The 17,739-nt window shown below is 43.5% G+C and overlaps 1 pseudogene; it reads left to right on the forward strand.

The window, feature by feature from the left end:
* LOC109880069 (copine-4-like) overlaps positions 1–17,739 on the forward strand; it is a 47,692-nt pseudogene that overhangs the window by 6,490 nt on the left and 23,463 nt on the right.

Raw genomic sequence — 17,739 nt, forward strand, 5'->3', positions numbered from 1 at the left:
GGAGAGGAGAGGAGAGGAGAGGAGAGGAGAGGAGAGGAGAGGAGAGGAGAGGAGAGGAGAGGAGAGGAGAGGAGAGGAGAGGAGAGGAGAGGAGAGGAGAGGAGAGGAGAGGAGAGGAGAGGAGAGGAGAGGAGAGGAGTGGAAGAGAGTGATTGATTATTCCTTAGCTGCAGTGGTGAAAAAAGTACTCAATTGTCATACTTGAGTAAAAGTAAAGATACTTTAATAGACAATGACTCAAGTAAAAGTGAAAGTCACCCAGTAAAATATGACTTAAATACAATTCTAAAAGTATATATCTGGTTTTAAATGTGCTTATACAGTGGTGGGAAACTATTCAACTGCCACACTCGAGTTAAAGTAAAAAGTAAATGCTATACATCAAATTCTGTATATAATGTTACAGTATGTAACTTTTTGGGCGACCTGACCAAATTCACATTGAAATGTGTGTTATAGATCTGTCATTCTCATCAAAAGGAAGTCTAAAGAAGCGGAAAATATGTTCTATGTAAGCCATCTCTATGCTTCTCGTTCTTAAGTTTCGTTTTTGCGTAGTTTTTTTGTACATTTGGTTATGTACACCAGCTTCAAACAGCTGAACCTCTTTTTGCTTATGGAAAATGTTTTTTTCCACAGAGTTTTAGATGGTACAATGATTCTCTACAAAATGACTGCTTGTTTTGTCATATAAACTGAAATTAGGCTAACTATTTGTCACGCCCTGACCTTAGAGAGCCTTTTTATGTCTCTATTTTGGTTTGGTCAGGGTGTGATTTGGGTGGGCATTCTATGTTCTTTATTTCTTTGTTTCTGGCGTTTGTTTCTGTGGTTCCCAATCAGAGGCAGCTGTCTATCGTTGTCTCTGATTGGGGATCATACTTAGGCAGCCCTGTTCCCTCCTTCTGCGTGGGATCTTGTTCTTGGTTTGTGTGCAGGTAGTTTGCACAACGAAGCTGTTCGGTCGTTGTATTCTTTATCGTTTTGTCTTTTCTAAAGTTTCACTTCGTTAATAAATGATGTGCAAGTCAAAGAACGCTGCGCCTTGGTCTCATCCTTCCGACGACACCTGTTACACTATTAGAATTTGAGCATCCAGGAAATGGCAGAGCGATTTCTGCATATTGCATTTTCAAGCAAATCAGATGGCACAATTGTATTGTTTTTAATTTATTTATGGGCAGCCAGGGCCACACTCCAACACTCAGACATCATTTACAAACAGTATTTGTGCTTAGTGAGTCTGCCAGCCAGAGGCAATAAGGAGGACAACCCGTTATATTGATAGATGCGTGAATTGCACCATATCGCTGTCCTGCCTGAGCATTTGAAATGTAGTGAGTACTTTTGAGTGTTAGGGGAAATGTATGGGAGTAAAAAGTACATGTTTTCTTTAGGCATGTACAGTCGTGGCCAAAAGTTTGGAGAATGACACAAATATTAATTTTCACAAAGTCTGCTGCCTCAGTTTGTATGATGGCAATTTGCATATACTCCAGAATGTTATGAAGATTGATCAAATGAATTGTAATTAATTGCTAAGTCCCTCTTTGCCATGCAGAAACATCACAAAAAAAACATTTCCACTGCTTTTCAGCCCTGCCACAAAAGGACCAGCTAAAATCAAATCAAATTTTATTTGTCACATACACATGGTTAGCAGATGTTAATGCGAGTGTAGCGAAATGCTTGTGCTTCTAGTTCCGACAATGCAGTAATAACCAACAAGTAATCTAACTAACAATTCCAAAACTACTGTCTTATACACAGTGTAAGGGGATAAAGAATATGTACATAAGGATATATGAATGAGTGATGGTACAGAGCAGCATAGGCAAGATACAGTAGATGGTATCGAGTACAGTATATACATATGAGATGAGTATGTAAACAAAGTGGCATAGTTAAAGTGGCTAGTGATACATGTATTACATAAGGATGCAGTCGATGATATAGAGTACAGTATATACGTATGCATATGAGATGAATAATGTAGGGTAAGTTACATTATATTAGGTAGCATTGTTTAAAGTGGCTAGTGATATATTTACATCATTTCCCATCAATTCCCATTATTAAAGTGGCTGGAGTTGAGTCAGTGTCAGTGTCAGTGTGTTGGCAGCAGCCACTCAATGTTAGTGGTGGCTGTTTAACAGTCTGATGGCCTTGAGATAGAAACTGTTTTTCAGTCTCTCGGTCCCAGCTTTGATGCACCTGTACTGACCTCGCCTTCTGGATGATAGCGGGGTGAACAGGCAGTGGCTCGGGTGGTTGATGTCCTTGATGATCTTTATGGCCTTCCTGTAACATCGGGTGGTGTAGGTGTCCTGGAGGGCAGGTCGTTTGCCCCCTGTGATGCGTTGTGCAGACCTCACTACCCTCTGGAGAGCCTTACGGTTGAGGGCGGAGCAGTTGCCGTACCAGGCGGTGATACAGCCCGCCAGGATGCTCTCGATTGTGCATCTGTAGAAGTTTGTGAGTGCTTTTGGTGACAAGCCGAATATCTTCAGCCTCCAGAGGTTGAAGAGGCCCTGCTGCGCCTTCTTCACGATGCTGTCTGTGTGAGTGGACCAATTCAGTTTGTCTGTGATGTGTATGCCGAGGAACTTAAAACTTGCTACCCTCTCCACTACTGTTCCATCGATGTGGATAGGGGGGTGTTCCCTCTGCTGTTTCCTGAAGTCCACAATCATCTCCTTAGTTTTGTTGACGTTGAGTGTGGTGTTATTTTCCTGACACCACACTCCGATGGCCCTCACCTCCTCCCTGTAGGCCGTCTCGTCGTTGTTGGTAATCAAGCCTACCACTGTTGTGTCGTCCGCAAACTTGATGATTGAGTTGGAGGCGTGCGTGGCCACGCAGTCGTGGGTGAACAGGGAGTACAGGAGAGGGCTCAGAACGCACCCTTGTGGGGCCCCAGTGTTGAGGATCAGCGGGGAGGAGATGTTGTTGCCTACCCTCACCACCTGGGGGTGGCCCGTCAGGAAGTCCAGGACCCAGTTGCACAGAGTGGGGTGGAGACCCAGGGTCTCGAGCTTGATGACGAGCTTGGAGGGTACTATGGTGTTGAATGCCGAGCTGTAGTCGATGAACAGCATTCTCACATAGGTATTCCTCTTGTCCAGATGGGTTAGGGCAGTGTGCAGTGTGGTTGAGATTGCATCGTCTGTGGACCTATTTGGGCGGTAAGCAAATTGGAGTGGGTCTAGGGTGTCAGCTGACATCATGTCAGTGATTCTCGCGTTAACACAGGTGTGAGTGTTGACGAGGACAAGGCTGGAGATCACTCTGTCATGCTGATTGAGTTCGAAGAACAGACTGGAAGCCTCAAAAGGAGGGTGGTGCTTGGAATCAATGTTCTTCCTGTCAATCATGGTTACCTGCAAGGAAACACGTGCCGTCATCATTGCTTTGCACAAAAAGGGCTTCAAGGATATTGCTGCCAGTCAGATTGCACCTAAATCAACGATTTATCCGATCATCAAGAACTTCAAGGAGAGTGGTTCAATTGTGGTGAAGAAGGCTTCAGGGTGTCCAAGAAAGTCCACCAAGGGGTAAAGTCATTTTAGCTGATGAATCCCCTTTACGATTGTTTGGGGGCATCCGGAAAAAAGCTTGTCCGGAGAAGACAAGGTGAGCGCTACCATCAGTCATGTGTCATGCCAACAGTAAAGCATCCTGAGACCATTCATGTGTGGGGTTGCTTCTCAGCCAAGGGAGTGGGCTCACTCACAATTTTGCCTAAGAACACAGCCATGAATAAAGAATGGTACCAACACATCCTCCGAGAGCAACTCCTCCCAACCATCCAGGAACAGTTTGGTGACGAACAATGCCTTTTCCAGCATGATGGAGCGCCTTGCCATATGGTAAAAGTAAGAACTAAGTGGCTCGGGGAAACAAAACATCGATATTTTGGGTCCATGGCCAAGAAACTCCCCAGACCTAAATCCCATTGAGAAATTGTGATCAAGAGGCAGGTGGACAAACAAAACCCCACAAATTCTGACAAACTCCAAGCATTGATTATGCAAGAATGGGCTGCCATCAGTCAGGATGTGGCCCAGAAGTTAATTGACAGCATGCCAGGGCGGATTGCAGAGGTCTTGAAAAAGAAGGGTCAACACTGCAAATATTGACTCTTTGCATCATCTTCATGTAATTGTCAATAAAAGCCTTTGACACTTATGAAATGCTTGTAATTATACTTCAGTATTCCATAGTAACATCTGACAAAAATATCTAAAGACACTGAAGCAGCAAACTTTGTGGAAATTAATATTCGTGTCATTCTCAAAACTTTTGGCCACAACTGTAGTGGAAAAGTTATAAAAAATATCAAAAATAGTACAGATACCCCCCCAAAACGATTTAAGTTGTACTTCAACGTTTTTTTTATTACTTAGTTACGTGACACCACTGCTTAGCTAAATAAACAATTGATCAATCTGATTTTCAAACATGATGTGTGTGTTTTTCTGTAGGATTTCTTCAGTAAATCAGATCCATTTTTGGAAATCTTCAGAATAAATGATGATGGCAGTGGATCACTTGTTCACAGAACTGAGGTAAATTGCACACAGACACACATTTTAGTCATTTAGCAGACACTCTCATCCAGACCGACTCACTGGACCAATTATGGTTAAGTGCCTTGTTCACATGGGAACATTGGCAGATGTTTCACCTTTTCGGCTCAGGGATTAGAACCAGCGACCTTCTGTCTACTGGCCCAACGCTCTTAGGCAACCTGCCACCTGCCCACCCACAGACAGTATGAGCACAGATGATGATATTGATGTGTGCGGTGGTAGAAAAAGTACCCAATTGTCATACTTGAGTAAAAGTAAAGAGACCTTCAAATCAAATCAAATGTATTTATATAGCCCTTCGTACATCAGCTGATATCTCAAAGTGCTGTACAGAAACCCAGCCTAAAACCCCAAACAGCAAGCAATGCAGGTGTAGAAGCACGGTGGCTAGGAAAAACTCCCTAGAAAGGCCAAAACCTAGGAAGAAACCTAGAGAGGAACCAGGCTATGTGGGGTGGCCAGTCCTCTTCTGGCTGTGCCGGGTGGAGATTATAACAGAACATGGCCAAGATGTTCAAATGTTCATAAATGACCAGCATGGTCCAATAATAATAATCACAGGCAGAACAGTTGAAACTGGAACAGCAGCACGGCCAGGTGGACTGGGGACAGCAAGGAGTCATCATGTCAGGTAGTCCTGAGGCATGGTCCTAGGGCTCAGGTCCTCCGAGAGACAGAAAGAAAGAGAGAAAGAGAGAGATAATTAGAGAGAGCATACTTAAATTCACACAGGACACCGGATAGGACAGGAGAAGTACTCCAGATATAACAAACTGACCCTCACCCAGTAAAATACTACTTGAGTAAAAGTATTTGGTTTTAAATATACTTAAGTATCAAAAGTACATGTAACCCTAACCCTATTAAGCAAACCAGACAGCACAATATTCTTGTTTTTATTTCTTCCATTTATGGACAGACAGGGTCACACTCCAACACTCAGACATCATTTACAAACCAAGCATGTGTGTTTAGTGAGAACGCCAGATCAGAGGCATTAAGGATGACCAGGGATGTTCTCTTGATAAGTGTGTGAATTTGACCCTGTTCCTGTCCTGCTAAGTACGGACTAAAAAATGATGCCGTAAAAAGTACATTATTTTCTTTAGGAATATAGTGAGGTAAAAGTAAAAGTTGTCAAAAATATAAATAGTAAAGTACAGATACCCCCAAAAACGAGGTAAGTAAAAAGAAGTAAGTAGTACTGGTCATGTGTGTGTTCTCAGACGGTGATGAATGACCTCAGCCCGGTGTGGAAGTCATTCAAGGTCTCTCTTAACACACTGTGTAGTGGAGACCACGACCGGCAACTGAAGGTAAGATCCCAACCATAACCTGACCCTAACATCCTCTAACCTGACCACATGCAACTGACGGTGACGAGTGACCTTGCCTAAGATTTGAAGAGGCTTTAGCTCAGCTGCCTAACACGGTCTTGTGACACACTGACGACACAGTTGTTCTTTTTTAAAGTCAGTAAGATATTCATGTTGTGTTGTGTTGTGTGTGTGTGTGTGTGTGTGTGTGTGACTCTTTAACCTTACAGGGATTCTAAACGGTATTGTCTTCATGAATAAAACATGTGATCATTAATTATTCACAAGCCTCTTAACACCCCGTGTCTCTTGTCAGCCCTGTCAACGGGGAACACACACACACACACACACGCACGCATACACACACACACACAGTTACCTGCTTCAAAATTCCGTAAGTAGAACAGAGTGGACTGAGTTAGGTCTGTGTGAGTTCTGAATCAAAGATTATTGTGTTAGGTCTTTTTTAAATTTTATTTTTACCTTTATTTAACTAGGCAAGTCAGTTAAGAACAAATTCTTATTTACAATGACGGCCTAGGAACAGTGGGTTAACTGCCTGTTCAGGGGCAGAACGACAGATTTGTACCTTGTCAGCTCGGGGGTTTGAACTTGCAACCTTCCGGTTGCAATCAGTTATCATTGTGTTAAGTCTGAATTACATTGTGTAGCTATGTCTGAATCAGTTATCATTGTGTTAAGTCTGAATTATATTGTGGAGCTATGTCTGAATCAGTTATCATTGTGTTAAGTCTGAATCACATTGTGGAGCTATGTCTGAATCAGTTATCATTGTGTTAAGTCTGAATCACATTGTGGAGCTATGTCTGAATCAGTTATCATTGTGTTAAGTCTGAATTATATTGTGTAGCTATGTCTGAATCAGTTATCATTGTGTTAAGTCTGAATCACATTGTGGAGCTATGTCTGAATCGGTTATCATTGTGTTAAGTCTGAATCACATTGTGGAGCTATGTCTGAATCAGTTATCATTGTGTTAAGTCTGAATTATATTGTGTAGCTATGTCTGAATCAGTTATCATTGTGTTAAGTCTGAATCACATTGTGGAGCTATGTCTGAATCGGTTATCATTGTGTTAAGTCTGAATTATATTGTGTAGCTATCTCTGAATCAGTTATCATTGTGTTAAGTCTGAATTATATTGTGTAGCTATGTCTGAATCAGTTATCATTGTGTTAAGTCTGAATCACATTGTGGAGCTATGTCTGAATCGGTTATCATTGTGTTAAGTCTGAATTATATTGTGTAGCTATCTCTGAATCAGTTATCATTGTGTTAAGTCTGAAACACATTGTGGAGCTATGTCTGAATCGGTTATCATTGTGTTAAGTCTGAATTATATTGTGTAGCTATGTCTGAATCAGTTATCCAGCAGGTGTATCTCCCTGATCATCCCTAAAGCCAACACCTCATTTGGCCGCCTTTCGTTCCAGTTCTCTGCTGCCTGTGACTGGAACGAATTGCAAAAATCGCTGAAGTTGGAGACTTTTATCTCCCTCACCAACTTCAAACATCTGCTATCTGAGCAGCTAACCGATCGCTGCAGCTGTACATAGTCTATCGGCAAATAGCCCACCCATTTTTACCTACCTCATCCCCATACTGTTTTTATTTATTTACTTTTCTGCTCTTTTGCACACCAATATCTCTACCTGTACATGACCATCTGATCATTTATCACTCCAGTGTTAATCTGCAAAATTGTAATTATTCGCCTGCCTCCTCATGCCTTTTGCACACAATGTATATAGACTCCCCCTTTGGTTTCTACTGCGTTATTGACTTGTTAATTGTTTACTCCATGTGTAACTCTGTGTTGTCTGCTCACACTGCTATGCTTTATCTTGGCCAGGTCGCAGTTGCAAATGAGAACTTGTTCTCAACTAGCCTACCTGGTTAAATAAAGGTGAAATAAAAAATATAAAAATCATTGTGTTAAGTCTGAATTATACTGTGGAGCTATGTCTGAATCAGTTATCATTGTGTTAAGTCTGAATTACATTGTGGAGCTATGTCTGAATCAGTTATCATTGTGTTAAGTCTGAATTATACTGTGGAGCTATGTCTGAATCAGTTATCATTGTGTTAAGTCTGAATTATACTGTGGAGCTATGTCTGAATCAGTTATCATTGTGTTAAGTCTGAATTACATTGTGGAGCTATGTCTGAATCAGTTATCATTGTGTTAAGTCTGAATTATACTGTGGAGCTATGTCTGAATCAGTTATCATTGTGTTAAGTCTGAATTATACTGTGGAGCTATGTCTGAATCAGTTATCATTGTGTTAAGTCTGAATTATACTGTGGAGCTATGTCTGAATCAGTTATCATTGTGTTAAGTCTGAATCACATTGTGGAGCTATGTCTGAATCAGTTATCATTGTGTTAAGTCTGAATCACATTGTGGAGCTATGTCTGAATCAGTTATCATTGTGTTAAGTCTGAATTATACTGTGGAGCTATGTCTGAATCAGTTATCATTGTGTTAAGTCTGAATCACATTGTGGAGCTATGTCTGAATCAGTTATCATTGTGTTAAGTCTGAATTATACTGTGGAGCTATGTCTGAATCAGTTATCATTGTGTTAAGTCTGAATCACATTGTGGAGCTATGTCTGAATCGGTTATCATTGTGTTAAGTCTGAATTATATTGTGGAGCTATGTCTGAATCAGTTATCATTGTGTTAAGTCTGAATTATATTGTGGAGCTATGTCTGAATCAGTGATTTTTGTGTTAGGTCTGAATCAGTGATTTTTGTGTTAGGTCTAAATCAGTGATCAGTTAGCACAAACAGAAGAAAACTTTTTAAAACAGAATAGATACTACAAATATGATGACCGATTTTTGCTCTCTATTCTGAAATGTTTTCATTTGGCAAATTTTGCACCCTAATAACGATGACTTAGCTCCATCTCTTTCTAATGAACATGACTTAGCTCCATCTCTGTCTAATGCACATGACTTATCGCTGTCTAATGAACATGACTTAGCTCCATCGCTATCTAATGAACATGACTTAGCTCCATCGCTGTCTAATGAACATGACTTAGCGCCATCTCTGTCTAATGCACATGACTTATCGCTGTCTAATGAACATGACTTAGCACCATCGCTGTCTAATGAACATGACTTAGCTCCATCTCTGTCTAATGCACATGACTTATCGCTGTCTAATGAACATGACTTAGCACCATCACTGTCTAATGAACATGACTTAGCTCCATCGCTGTCTAATGAACATGACTTAGCGCCATCTCTGTCTAATGAACATGACTTAGCTCCATCGCTGTCTAATGAACATGACTTAGCGCCATCGCTGTCTAATGAACATGACTTAGTGCCATCTCTGTCTAATGCACATGACTTATCGCTGTCTAATGAACATGACTTAGCACCATCGCTGTCTAATGAACATGACTTAGCTCCATCTCTGTCTAATGCACATGACTTATCGCTGTCTAATGAACATGACTTAGCTCCATCGCTGTCTAATGAACATGACTTAGCTCCATCACTGTCTAATGAACATGACTTAGCACCATCGCTGTCTAATGAACATGACTTAGCTCCATCGCTGTCTAATGAACATGACTTAGCTCCATCGCTGTCTAATGAACATGACTTAGCGCCATCGCTGTCTAATGAACATGACTTAGCGCCATCGCTGTCTAATGAACATGACTTAGCACCATCGCTGTCTAATGAACATGACTTAGCTCCATCTCTGTCTAATGCACATGACTTATCGCTGTCTAATGAACATGACTTAGCACCATCGCTGTCTAATGAACATGACTTAGCTCCATCGCTGTCTAATGAACATGACTTAGCGCCATCTCTGTCTAATGCACATGACTTATCGCTGTCTAATGAACATGACTTAGCACCATCACTGTCTAATGAACATGACTTAGCTCCATCTCTGTCTAATGCACATGATTTATCGCTGTCTAATGAACATGACTTAGCTCCATCGCTGTCTAATGAACATGACTTAGCTCCATCGCTGTCTAATGAACATGACTTAGCGCCATCGCTGTCTAATGAACATGACTTAGCACCATCTCTGTCTAATGCACATGACTTATCGCTGTCTAATGAACATGACTTAGCACCATCGCTGTCTAATGAACATGACTTAGCTCCATCTCTGTCTAATGCACATGACTTATCGCTGTCTAATGAACATGACTTAGCTCCATCGCTGTCTAATGAACATGACTTAGCTCCATCACTGTCTAATGAACATGACTTAGCACCATCGCTGTCTAATGAACATGACTTAGCTCCATCGCTGTCTAATGAACATGACTTAGCGCCATCGCTGTCTAATGAACATGACTTAGCTCCATCGCTGTCTAATGAACATGACTTAGCGCCATCGCTGTCTAATAAACATGACTTAGCGCCATCGCTGTCTAATGAACATGACTTAGCGCCATCGCTGTCTAATGAACATGACTTAGCGCCATCGCTGTCTAATGAACATGACTTAGCTCCATCGCTGTCTAATGAACATGACTTATCGCTGTCTAATGAACATGACTTAGCTCCATCGCTGTCTAATGAACATGACTTAGCTCCATCGCTGTCTAATGAACATGACTTATCGCTGTCTAATGAACATGACTTAGCTCCATCGCTGTCTAATGCACATGACTTAGCTCCATCGCTGTCTAATGAACATGACTTAGCTCCATCGCTGTCTAATGAACATGACTTAGCGCCATCTCTGTCTAATGCACATGACTTATCGCTGTCTAATGCACATGACTTATCGCTGTCTAATGAACATGACTTAGCTCCATCTCTGTCTAATGCACATGACTTATCGCTGTCTAATGAACATGACTTAGCTCCATCGCTGTCTAATGAACATGACTTAGCTCCATCACTGTCTAATGAACATGACTTAGCACCATCGCTGTCATATGAACATGACTTAGCTCCATCGCTGTCTAATGAACATGACTTAGCGCCATCGCTGTCTAATGAACATGACTTAGCTCCATCGCTGTCTAATGAACATGACTTAGCGCCATCGCTGTCTAATGAACATGACTTAGCGCCATCGCTGTCTAATGAACATGACTTAGTGCCATCGCTGTCTAATGAACATGACTTAGCTCCATCGCTGTCTAATGAACATGACTTATCGCTGTCTAATGAACATGACTTAGCTCCATCGCTGTCTAATGAACATGACTTAGCTCCATCGCTGTCTAATGAACATGACTTATCGCTGTCTAATGAACATGACTTAGCTCCATCGCTGTCTAATGCACATGACTTAGCTCCATCGCTGTCTAATGAACATGACTTAGCTCCATCGCTGTCTAATGAACATGACTTAGCGCCATCGCTGTCTAATGAACATGACTTAGCGCCATCGCTGTCTAATGAACAATCCCAACCTTGATAGGCACACACACACACACACAAACACACACACTACAGCTGAGTCCCTCTCAGCGTCTCCAGATTAATATTTAGCCCCCCCCACCACCACCAAAACCAGCTATCAATCATTCATCATGGCATTTATGTGTGTCTGTGTGTGTGTGTATGTTTCAGTGCACAGTGTATGATTGGGACTCCAATGGGAAGCACGACTTCATTGGAGAGTTTCAGACCACCTATAAGGAGATACGGACAGACCTGGAGGGGAGACAGGTACACCCTAACCCAACCCTAAATCTAACAGAATCCTAACCCTAACCCAACCCTAACCCTAAATCTAACAGACCCCTAACTAACCCAACCCTAACCTTAAATCTAACAGAACCCTAACCCTAACCCAACCCTAAATCTAACAGAACCCTAACCCTAACCCAACCCTAAATCTAACAGAACCCTAACCCTAACCCAACCCTAACCCTAAATCTAACAGAACCCTAACTAACCCTAAATCTAACAGAACCCTAACCCTAAATCTAACAGAACCCTAACCCTAACCCAACCCTAACTCTAAATCTAACAGAACCCTAACTAACCCTAAATCTAACAGAACCCTAACCCTAACCCTAAATCTAACAGAACCCTAACCCAACCCTAACCCTAAATCTAACAGAACCCTAACTAACCCTAAATCTAACAGGACCCTAACCCTGACCCTAAATCTAACAGAACCCTAACCCTAACCCAACCCTAACCCTAAATCTAACAGAACCCTAACTAACCCAACCCTAACCCTAAATCTAACAGACCCCTAACTAACCCAACCATAACCCTAAATCTAACAGACCCCTAACTAACCCAACCCTAACCCTAAATCTAACAGACCCCTAACTAACCCAACCCTAACCTTAAATCTAACAGTACGCTAACTAACCCAACCCTAACCCTAAATCTAACAGACCCCTAACTAACCCAACCCTAAATCTAATGCTAACCCTAACCTAACTCTAACCCCAACCCTACATCTAATGCTAACCCAAACCTAACCCTAAACTAACCCTAACCCAACTCTAACCCAACCTAAGCTTAACCTGACCCTCAACGAGCTAAAATGATTATTTTGGCTACTAATTGTTCACTTGCATGTTAATGTGTGTGTAGATCAATGGTACTGTATAAACCTGTGTGTGTGTGTGTGTGTGTGTGTGTGTGTGTGTGTGTGTGTGTGTGTGTGTAGATCAATGGGACTATATAAACCTGTGTGTGTGTGTGTGTGTGTGTGTGTAGATCAATGGGACTGTATAAACCTTGTGTGTGTGTGGTGTGTGTGTGTGTGTGTGTGTGTGTGTGTGTGTGTGTGTGTGTGTGTGTGTGTGTGTGTAGATCAATGGGACTATATAAACCTGTGTGTGTGTGTTGTAGATCAGTGGGACTGTAATAAAACCTGTGTGTGTGTGTGTGTGTGTGTGTGTGTGTGTGTGTGTGTGTGTAGATCAATGGGACTGTATAAACCTGTGTGTGTGTGTGTGTGTGTGGTGTGTGTGTGTGTGTGTGTGTGTGTGTGTGGTGTGTGTGTGTGTGTGTGTAGATCAATGGGACTTTATAAACCTGTGTGTGTGTGTGTGTGTGTGTGTGTGTGTGTGTGTGTGTGTGTGTGTGTGTGTGTGTGTGGTGTGTGTGTGTGTGTGTAGATCAATGGGACTGTATAAACCTGTGTGTGTGTGTGTGTGTAGATCAATGGGACTTTATAAACCTGTGTGTGTGTGTGTGTGTGTGTGTGTGTGTGTGTGTGTGTGTGTGTGTAGATCAATGGGACTGTATAAACCTGTGTGTGTGTGTGTGTGTGTGGTGTGTGTGTGTGTGTGTGTGTGTGTGTGTGTGTGTGTGTGTGTGTGTAGATCAATGGGACTGTATAAACCTGTGTGTGTGTGTGTGTGTGTGTGTGTGTGTGTGTGTGTGTAGATCAATGGGACTCTATAAACCTGTGTGTGTGTGTGTGTGTGTGTGTGTAGATCAATGGGACTGTATAAACCTGTGTGTGTGTGTGTGTGTGTAGATCAATGGGACTTTATAAACCTGTGTGTGTGTGTGTGTGTGTGTAGATCAATGGGACTATATAAACCTGTGTGTGTAGATCAATGGGACTATATAAACCTGTGTGTGTGTGTGTGTGTGTAGATCAATGGGACTGTATAAACCTGTGTGTGTGGTGTTGTGTGTGTGTGTGTGTGTGTGTGTGTGTGTGTGTGTGTGTGTGTGTGTGTTGTGTGTAGATCAATGGGACTGTATAAACCTGTGTGTGTGTGTGTTTGTGTGTGTGTGTGTAGATCAATGGGACTGTATGAACCTGTGTGTGTGTGTTTCGATCAATGGGTCTGTATAAACCTGTGTGTGTGTGTGTGTGTGTGTGTGTGTGTGTGTGTGTGTGTGTGTGTGTGTGTGTGTGTGTGTGTGTGTGTGTAGATCAATGGGACTGTATAAACCTGTGTGTGTGTGTGTTTGTGTGTGTGTGTGTGTGTGTGTAGATCAATGGGACTGTATGAACCTGTGTGTGTGTGTTTAGATCAATGGGACTGTATAAACCTGTGTGTGTGTGTGTGTGTGTGTGTGTGTGTGTGTGTGTGTGTGTGTGTGTGTGTGTGTGTGTGTGTGTGTGTGTGTGTGTGTGTGTGTGTGTGTGTGTGTAGATCAATGGGACTGTATAAACCTGTGTGTGTGTGTGTGGTGTGTGTGTGTGTGTGTGTGTGTGTGTGTGTGTGTGTGTGTGTGTGTGTGTGTGTGTGTGTGTGTGTGTGTGTGTGTGTGTGTGTGTGTAGATGCAATGGGACTGTATAAACCTGTGTGTGTGTGTGTGTAGATGCAATGGGACTGTATAAACCCGAAGTACCAACTGAAGAAGAAGAACTACAGAAACTCTGGCATCATCGTCCTCAACCACTGTAAGGTAACACTACTCTTTTCTTACTCTCTTTCTTTATCTCTATCCCCCTTTTATGTCCCTCTCTATCTATCTCCCTCTTTATGTCCCCCTCTCTCTCTCTCTATCTCCCTCTTTATGTCCCCCTCTCTCTCTCTCTATCTCCCTCTGTATGTCCCTCTCTCTCTCTCTATCCCCTCTTTATGTCCCCCTCTCTCTCTCTCTGTCCCCCTCTTTATGTCCCTCTCTCTTCTCTATCTCTATCTCCCTCTTATGTCCATCTCTCTCTCTCTGTCCCCCTCTTTATGTCCCCCTCTCTCTCTATCTCCCTCTTTATGTCCCTCTCTCTCTATCTCCCTCTTTATGTCCCCCTCTCTCTCTATCTCCTCTTTATGTCCCTCTCTCCTCCGATCTCCCTCTTTATGTCCCCCTCTCTCTCTATCTCCCTCTTTGTCCCCCCCTCTCTCTATCTCCCTCTTATGTCCCCCTCTCTCTCTATCTCCCTCTTTATGTCCTCTTCTCTCTTCTATCTCTTATCTCCCTCTTTATGTCCCCCTCTCTCTCCCTCTTTATGTCCCCCTCTCTCTATCTATCTCCTCTTTATGTCCCCCTCTCTCTATCACCCTCTTTATTCCCTCTCTCTCTATCTCCCTCTTTATGTCCCCCTCTCTCTCTATCTCCCTCTTTATGTCCCCCTCTCTCTATCTCCCTCTTTATGTCCCCCTCTCTCTCTATCTCCCTCTTTATGTCCCCCTCTCTCTCTATCCCCCTTTTTATGTCCCTCTCTCTCTATCTCCCTCTTTATGTCCCCCTCTCTCTCTCTATCTATCTCCCTCTTTATGTCCCCCTCTCTCTATCCCCCTTTTTATGTCCCTCTCTCTCTATCTCCCTCTTTATGTCCCTCTCTCTCTCTATCTCTCCCTCTTTATGTCCCCCTCTCTCTCTCTCTCTCTATCTCCCTCTTTATGTCCCCCTCTCTCTATCTCCCTCTTTATGTCCCCCTCTCTCTCTATCTCCCTCTTTATGTCCCCCTCTCTCTCTATCCCCCTTTTTATGTCCCTCTCTCTCTATCTCCCTCTTTATGTCCCCCTCTCTCTCTCTCTCTATCTCCCTCTTTATGTCCCCCTCTCTCTATCTCCCTCTTTATGTCCCCCTCTCTCTCTAATCTCCCTCTTTATGTCCCCCTCTCTCTCTATCACCCCCTTTTTATGTCCCTCTCTCTCTATCTCCCTCTTTAATGTCCCCCTCTCTCTCTCTCTCTATCTCCCTCTTTAGGTCCCCCTCTCTCTCTATCTCCCTCTTTATGTCCCCCTCTCTCTATCACCCTCTTTATGCCCCCCTCTCTCTATCTCCCTCTTTATGTCCCCCTCTCTCTCTCTATCTATCTCCCTCTTTATGTCCCCCTCTCTCTATCACCCTCTTTATGTCCCCCTCTCTCTATCTCCCTCTTTATGTCCCCCTCTCTCTCTCTATCTATCTCCCTCTTATGTCCCCCTCTCTCTCTATCCCCCTTTTTATGTCCCTCTCTCTCTATCTCCCTCTTTATGTCCCCCTCTCTCTCTCTCTATCTATCTCCCTCTTTATGTCCCCCTCTCTCTCTATCCCCCTTTTTATGTCCCTCTCTCTCTGTCTCCCTCTTTATGTCCCCCTCTCTCTCTATCTCCCTCTTTATGTCCCTCTCTCTCTCTATCTCCCTCTATATGTCCCCCTCTCTCTCTCTCTATCTCCCTCTTTATGTCCCTCTCTCTCTATCTCCCTCTTTATGTCCCTCTCTCTCTCTATCTCCCTCTTTATGTCCCCGTCTCTCTCTATATCTCCCCTTTTATGTCCCCTCTCTCTCTATCTATCTCCCTCTTTATGTCCCCCTCTCTCTCTATCTCCCTCTTATGGTCCCCCTCTCTCTCTCTCTCTCTCTCAATCTCCCTCTTTATGTCCCTCTCTCTCTCTCTATCTCCCTCTTTATGTCCCCCTCTCTCTCTCTATCTATCTCCCTCTTTATTCCCTCTCTCTCCTATCTCTATCTCCCTTTATGTCCCTCTCCTCTCCCCTTATGGTCCCCTCTCTCTCTCTATCTCCCTCTTTATGTCCCCCTCTCTCTATCACACCTCTTTATGTCCCTCTCTCTCTATCTCCCTCTTATGTCCCCCTCTCTCGCCTATCTCTCCTCTTTATGTCCCCCTCTCTCTATCTCCCTCTTTATGTCCCCCTCTCTCTCTATTCTCCCTCTTTATGTCCCCCTCTCTCTCTATCCCCCTTTTTATGTCCCTCTCTCTCTAGCTCCCCTTTATGTCCCCCTCTCTCTCTCTATCTATCTCCCTCTTTATGTCCCCCTCTCTCTATCCCCCTTTTATATGTCCCTCTCTCTCTAGCTCCCTCTTGATGTCCCTCTCTCTCTCTCTCTATCTCCCTCTTTATGTCCTCTCTCTCTATCTCCCTCTTTATGTACCCCTCTCTCTCTCGTCTCTCTCGCTCTATCTCCCTCTTTATGTCCCCCTCTCTCTATCTCCCTCTTTATGTCCCCCCTCTCTCTCTATCTCCCTCTTTATGTCCCCCTCATCTCTCTATCCCCCTTTTTATGTCCCTTCTCTCTCTATCTCCCTCTTTATGTCCCCTCTCTTCTTCTACCTATCTCCTCATGCTATCCTCCCTCTTTATGTCCCCCCTCTCTCTCTATCTCCCCTCTTTAATGGTCCCCCTCTCTCTAGCACCCTCTTTATGCCCCCCTCTCTCTATCTCCCTCTTTAATGTCCCCCTCTCTCATCTCATCTATCTACTCCCTCTTTATGTCCCCCTCTCTCTATCACCCTCTTTATGTCCCCCTCTCTCTATCTCCCTCTTTATGTCCCCCTCTCTCTCTCTATCTATCTCCCTCTTTATGTCCCCCTCTCTCTCTATCCCCCTTTTTATGTCCCTCTCTCTCTATCTCCCTCTTTATGTCCCCCTCTCTCTCTCTCTATCTATCTCCCTCTTTATGTCCCCCTCTCTCTCTATCCCCACCTTTTTATGGTCCCTCTCTCTCTGTCTCCCTCTTAATGTCCCCCTCTCTCTCTATCTCCCTCGTTAGTGTCCCTCTCTCTCTCTCTATCTCCCTCTATATGTCCCCCTCTCTCTCTCTCTATCTCCCTCTTTATGTCCCTCTCTCTCTATCTCCCTCTTTATGTCCCTCTCTCTCTCTATCTCCCTCTTTATGTCCCCGTCTCTCTCTATATCTCCCTCTTTATGTCCCTCTCTCTCTATCTATCTCCCTCTTTATGTCCCCCTCTCTCTCTATCTCCCTCTTTATGTCCCCCTCTCTCTCTCTCTCTCCTCTCTCTATCTCCCTCTTTATGTCCCTCTCTCTCTCTCTCTCCCCTCCTATTATGTCCCCCCTCTCTCTCTCTATCTATCTCCCTCTTTATGTCCCCCTCTCTCTCTCTCTATCTATCTCCCTCTTTATGTCCCCTCTCTCTCTCTCTATCTATCTCCCTCTTTATGTCCCCCTCTCTCTCTCTAT

This window comes from Oncorhynchus kisutch, linkage group LG14 (assembly GCF_002021735.2).
Source record: "Oncorhynchus kisutch isolate 150728-3 linkage group LG14, Okis_V2, whole genome shotgun sequence".
Lineage (NCBI taxonomy): Eukaryota > Metazoa > Chordata > Actinopteri > Salmoniformes > Salmonidae > Oncorhynchus > Oncorhynchus kisutch.